This window comes from Delphinus delphis, chromosome 14, assembly GCF_949987515.2.
Source record: "Delphinus delphis chromosome 14, mDelDel1.2, whole genome shotgun sequence".
NCBI lineage: Eukaryota > Metazoa > Chordata > Mammalia > Artiodactyla > Delphinidae > Delphinus > Delphinus delphis.
The window spans coordinates 19,613,080-19,620,067 of NC_082696.1; the positions used below are offsets into that span (position 1 = coordinate 19,613,080).

The following is a 6,988-nucleotide window of genomic DNA, read 5'->3' on the forward strand; positions in this document are numbered from 1 at the left end:
CTCCTTAAGGGCAGACCCTAATCTTCCCTGATCTTGCATGCTGCCAGAAAAGTGCTAAGTACTCTGTAGGTATCTAATGAGTACTTGTTTGATTACAGCTGAAGTAACAGTGTACTCAGAGCAAGGCCAAGTATTGACCAAGGACAGAGCCTAAGTGCAGTGAATAAGCAGAGTAAATAGGAAACAGGAGACAAAATAGGATACAGGAAAAAAAGAAGTGAACCAAACGAGGCCTTTGAAAAATGGTTTAAAAAAATAATCTTTTAGATCTGTACAAAGCCACCCTGAACTTTCTAGAATGAAAGAATAAAACAATAGGCTGAAAAAAACAGATACAGGGGCTATTAAGTGGACTGGGGGAAGGGTAGGATATTTTCAAAGGTATGAAGTCCAGCAAGAAGAAATTATAGGATGGACAAGGGATTGAGGAGGAAAGTGCTAGGCAGAGGAATCTGACATCCAGGTGAACTTGCAGATCAAAGGATAGAGAAGACAAGAGAATGAAGTGTGCTATTTGTGTAATAGGCTGTTAAAGCAAAATTCTCTCTGCCTCAGTTTTGGTTGAAACCCCAAAGAAGGCAGGCAAAACTGAGGTGCTAAGTACCCCTTTCCTATTTCAAAGTATGATGATACATCCTCTATGCAGGAATTATACGGGGAATAAAAGACAAGCCAGAAAAATCTAGTGGTAGATAAGAGGTTGGTGTTACAAAGAGGCAGGCCTGGTTTGGGAGATAATTTCTTCAGAAGTAGCTACTTGAGTGTTGTGGCATTCTTTCCCACCCCATCCCTACCAGAGGTCAGGAAAGGAGTGTACTTGTGCTTATTCCTCACATCAAGCAGAGACAGGTAAGCTTCAAGAAAGCCACTTGGAAAGCTTAACTTGGAAGTCTAGAGTTTGTGAGCTTCAGAGACTGGTACCAGACCCACATCTAAAAAAGCAAAAAGGTGAGATGGTGGCTGGCCAGCTCTCCAGGACAGCAGAGCAGAAAGGGCTGCACTGGGAGTGGCTGGACTTGTGCTGAAGGTGGAAATGTGGAGAGAGCTGGCCTGGAGTTATTTTGATCCTGCCCAAGAGGCTCACCTGAAGGAGTAATAGGACTCCAGCAGCATCCAGCCCAGACAGCATCAGTGCCATATCATGGTCTTATCCAGCAAGTAAACCTGCCCTGGTTTCACCAGTCCTCTCTCCTACTCACTCCATTTCTAGGGAGAAGGGAAAGGCTACCTAGAGAAAGGTGGTGGTGGAAAAGCATAAGGAAGGGAAGTGGAGAGAGGGCTACCTAAGCAACCTACCACCCAGTCCCTTTCCCCACCATAGACCCAGGAGAAGAAAATAAGTGAGTCAGTCTAGTAGTGAGAAGTTTTTCATGTGAAAAACTTGCAGGAGTCAGCAGCAGGAGCGGCTTCGGCCTTGGCGGGAGACCAAGGTGAAGGCAACGGCGCCGCGGGGCACGTGAGGCAGCGGCCGGCGGAGGAGACGGCCCCGGGGGACCCCGCCTACCAAAGGAATTTGGAAAACTTGTAAGCAAAACATTTCTCTAAGAAAATTTTGGGTTTCAGAAATTCTGGATACCAGGGCAAACCAATTCAGTCACCATGAGTAGGAGCTTCGTCACTTGCCTGCCGGAGGAGATCCACAACCACTCCACGTTTGTGAGGAAGATCTGGCTCACGGTATTGATCTTCTTCCGGATTGTCCTTACAGCCGTAGAAGGAGAACCCATCTATTACGACGAGCAAAGCAAATTTGTGTGCAACACAGAGCAGCCAGGCTGCGAGAACGTCTGCGATGATGCCTTAGCACCCCTCTCCCACATGCGCTTCTGTGTGTTCCAGATCACCCGGGTGGCGACCCCCTCTGTCATGTACCCGGGCTATGTCATTCATAAGGTTGCCAAAATGGAGCACGGTGAAGCAGACAAGAAGGCCCATCGGAGCAAACCTTATGCAATGCATTGGAAATAGCACCAGGCTCTGGAAGAAACAGAAGAGGACCATGAAAAGGATCCCACGATGTATCCAGAAATGGAATTAGAAAGTGAAAAAGAAAATAAAGATCAGAACCAATCTAAACCTAAGCATGATGGGCAATGGCGGATTCGGGAGGATGGGCTCATGAAAATCTACCTGCTGCAGCTGCTGGCAAGAACCATGTTTGAGGTGGGTTTTCTGATCGGGCAGTACTTTCTGTATGGCTTCCAAGTCCACCCATTTTATGTGTGCAGCAGACTTCCTTGCCCTCATAAGATAGACTGCTTTATTTCTAGACCCACTGAAAAGACCATCTTTCTTCTGTATGTATGGTGTTACAGGCCTTTGCCTATTGCTTAACGTTTGGGAGATGCTTCATTTAAGATGTGGGACAATTCGAGACTCACTAAACAATAAAAGGAGGGAACTGGAAGATCCAGCTGCTTATAATTATCCTTTCACTTGGAATACACCATCTGCTCCCCCTGACTATAACATTGCCATCAAACCAGATCAAATCCAGTACACCGAACTGTCCAGCAACACTAAGATTGCCCACAAGCAAAATAAGGCCAACATCACCCAGGAACAACAGTACGGCAGCCATGAAGACAACTTCCCAGCTGACCTGGAGACTCTGCAGAGGTAAATCAAAATGGCTCAGGAACACCTGGATCTGGCAATCCAGGCCTACAATCACCAAAATAACCCCCATGGTCCCCGGGAAAAAAAAGCTGGGTCCAACAAAAGCAGTTCTAGCAGCAAATCAGGGAATGGGAAGACCTCTGTCTGAATTTAATCTTGGCTGGGCTTAAAACTTGTGCTTTTCATAGTTCATGGTAAGCAGCGGCTCACTGAATAATGACTTCCACTGAGTAAACATTTGTGGTTATTTTCAGGGACACTGTTAGCTCATGATCCAAGCTCAGGGGACTCTGAAGGTGGGGCTGGGACAGGGGGAAGAGAAAGGGGAACACAGTGTTCCTGGACACATGTTCCAGCAATACACTTGCAGAATTTTACATTTGTGTCTTCCAGATCTGGAAAAGAACAGATATATTTAAATCATTCTCGTTGAACAGTTTTTGTATGTACAGTATTATGGTACTTTTTTTTTTTTTAGTATGAGAACTTTTTTTTATATTATTACATTGGACCACTGTACTTATACTTTTATATTAAAGGGGAAAAAAATCCTTAAGATAAAAAAAAAACCTCGCTTTTCTGTGGCCCTAAAGCTTTGTAACTATGGCCAATGGATAAAAGTTGCAGGGGCAATATTTATATATCAATATAAGGAAGGACATGCTTTTTAAAATTGAATAGATTTGACATATAACATTGTACAAATTTAAGGTATATGATATGCTAATTTGATACATTTATATATTGCAATATGATTGCCATTGTAGCAATATTTAGCACCTCTATCATGTTACATAATTATTCCTTCTTTTTAGTGGATGGGATAGTTAAGTTTTAGTCTCTTAGCAAGTTTGATGATTATAGTACACCATTGTTGTCTCTATTCATTATACTGTACTTTAGATCTCTACAGCTTATTTTCTAGTTTGTTTTCTTGAGAAACACCAGTCTTATCCCCCTGTCCCCCACCCCCTGGTATCCAACATATTACTGTTTGTTTTTTATGAGTTTGACTTTTTTAGATTCCACACTTAAGTGATATCATAGAGTACTTGCCTTTCTCTATCTGACTTAATCTCACTTAGCATAATGTGCTCAAAGTTCGTCTGTCACAAATGGCAGCAGGATACCCTCTTTCCTCATGTCTAAATAATATTCCATTGTGTGTGTGTTTATAACACACACACACATACATACATACACATATACATACACACACACATACACACACACATACATAAATACACACACACACACATATATATCACAACTTTTTCTTAACAAAATACCAAACTTCAGCATCAGAATTTGCTGAATTTCATCTCATGAGGAGTTCCTAGCATCATGCGAAGAGGAAATTTCCAGAATGGTTGCAGGATCTTCCTAATTTGTTTACTGTTAAGACTCTATGAGTAAAATTCATAAGACTTTGTTCCGGCCTTTCTTCAAGTACTGGATTTAACTTTACAGGACATGGTGGTGATTTCAAACTGCATAATAAAAATTTAGGTCTTCATTATATAAAGCTGTCATAAACATTTAATGGCCCCCAGAAATACTTAGGAAAATAATTTGGCCTGCTCTTGGTTAGAAATCATGCTCTGAAATACAGCCGGGTGGCTAAGTATTTACAAAGTTTTCTCCTTGACTTCCAAGTTCTCCCTCCAGAAATTCTCTGTATTTAACAGCATCATTTCATTGAAACTGATCCAGGGTGGTGACCTTCAAAATGAGGATCATTTATCCCCCATGCGCTGCACTGTTTTTATGCTCTTCCCTCTTCACAGTCACTGTTGATTTCACCTACCTTAGTAAAATAGAAAATAGATAAGACATAAAGAAAACACCCTGGCATTTGTCACCATATTTAAATTACCATAGGATCCTATATGTCTGCCAAGGTGGAAGGAACCGATAGAGTAATGGTAGGGTTCAAAAACCACCCCAAGGGGAGCCAGGCAGCAGAGGACCCCAGATGCCTTCCCTTCCTTCTGTTGCCTCAGCAGCAGTGCCAGGCAAATCTCAAGGCCTGTTGTGAAAACACATTTCCCTGCATCCTATAACCATGACAAGTACAACAGGATGCTCATTTATGTAAAATGACAGTTCCGACAGAAGTTATACGTTTCTCACTATTGATATAGGCAATGGAGTGGATGAGAAACAAACAAGAATCTTAGCCTCAGTCAACTTGTTGAATTCTTCCGTAAATATATTCTGAGTTCTGATTATGTGTTGAGCACAGTTCTGGGCTCTATGAGAGAGGCAAAATAGAAATCAGACATGATCCCCTATACTTTAAATTAATCTAAATAAGGGGCCAAAATCAAAGTCAGTGTTCGAGAAGAATGCTAAGCATTACCGGAATTCAGTAAAGAAGAAACATTAATTTAGTTTTTATCTGCAGAATCAGTTGGCGTGATAGGTATGTAATTTACCCACTCTTTTTTTGCTCCCATGAATGATCTTGCATTTGATTCAACAAGCTTTTGTAAGATGCCTATGATATTTCATCTACAAGATATTTGTCAGGAATGTGTATATATTATGGGTACTTTGATTTTCAAATATGCATTGATTCAAAATTGTTTATTTTATATATAATTTAAATAATGTATGTGTGCCAGCATTGTCAACATAAGGATAAAGTCTTCTATCAAGCCAACACTCTATCTGTGAAGGTGTTTTTGGAGGTTATATCTTCTCCTTTTTCTACTTTTACTATTGTAGAAAGAGTCAGAGTGTTTAAGCCATAAAGACATGAATTCAAATCCCAACTTTACTACCTGCTAATTGTATATTCTTGGGCAAATTTTTTTTATCCTCTTTGCATATTAATATAAAGTAACATAAATAAAATGCTTGGCATATGTGGGTCAATGATTTTTGTAGCTGGGTGATGTACATGGGCTTCATTGTACCATTGTTTATGTTTGAAATTTTCTTAGTAAAATACCTTCTCTGGTTCTCACTACGGGCACCCTCATTCTCTGGGTTATTTGGATTTGAAGACATGAAGTCAATGTGGGTATTGTCCACAGCTAACCCTTGTTAACTCTTCCCCTAAAATGTCCCTGACATCCTCTCCTTTTTTCCATGACTTCCAACAGTTCCAAAGGATTCCTTACTATCCTACTCCAATAAGTTCTTTACCACCAGCTTCATCTTACAGTATTAAGGTCATTATGTCGGTTACATGCTTTTCTACTGCCCCAAGGATTAGATTCCAAACCTAATTTGGCTCCTATTTACTCTCAAGCCTCCCATTCCTCATCTTTAGGAGTACTCAGGCACACTGTACTTGGTCATCCCTGCTTTGTTACATTGTCCAGGAAAGCTTTTGTTCGCCCATGTTTTCCACCCCTCTCCAAATCCTACCATTCCCAATCCAGTGCCACCTCACCCCCTGAGCCTTCTTTATAATTCCAAGCCTCATTGATCTCCCCTCTTTTGACTCTCCACAGAATTGTCTCTCAATACCATCATTTGGATACTTGATCCCATTATTGTTTTATCTTCTAAGTGGATATGGTAGCAAGCGTCCAAGATAACTCCCAACATCTACACCCTTGTGTGTTCAACTTCCATATTGGAACAGGGTTGGCCTTTGTGACCCACAGAGTATGGCAGACGTGACAGTGTGGGAGTCCCAGACTAGGTCATAAGAGGTACCGCAACTTAGCCTTACTCTCTTGAATCACTCACTTGGGAGACATGTCATAAGGACACTCATGCAGCCCTGTGGAGAGGTCCACGTGGATAGGAACCAATTTACCAGCATCAACTTGCCAGCCATGTGAGTGAGCTACCTGAGAAATGGATCCTTTCTCCAGAATCTAGTCAAGACCAACAGCCACATGAGAGGACTGGGGCAAAGCTATCTATCTAAGCCACTTCCAGACTCCTGACTTACAGGAACTGGGAACGATAATACATGATTATTATTTTTTAAGCCACTAAGTTCTGAGGTGGTGATTTAAATAATAAGTAGAAAAATAATAGTCTATAACTCACCTCCCAACTGCACTGTAAGCTCCTTCAGCATACCATATTTGTTTAAATTTTTAAAATCCAGGCAATTATTCAGATACCATTCAATACTGTAGCAAAATTAGACACTGCATATGGGATTAGAGAAAGGAACCATCATTTATTGAATGTTTACTAAGGGACTTCACATATGCATGAGTTTTATATGCATCAAAATGGCTACATACATAGATATAGAACAAGATGCTCCCTAAATACATAAAACATTGTACTTGAGCTGTAAAGTTATGAAGTCAGTTTTTCTCTCTTTTATCATCATTTCCCAGACATGGTTTTTTAAGGGGGATTACGTGAGTGAGAGCATCTAATAAGCTATAAA

At 41.0% G+C, this 6,988-nt stretch overlaps 1 pseudogene; it reads left to right on the plus strand.

Annotated features, from left to right (window-relative positions):
* The first annotated feature begins 1,599 nt into the window (after nt 1–1,599).
* LOC132437233 (gap junction gamma-1 protein-like) lies at nt 1,600–2,767 on the plus strand (annotated as a pseudogene).
* The last annotated feature ends 4,221 nt before the right edge of the window (nt 2,768–6,988 follow it).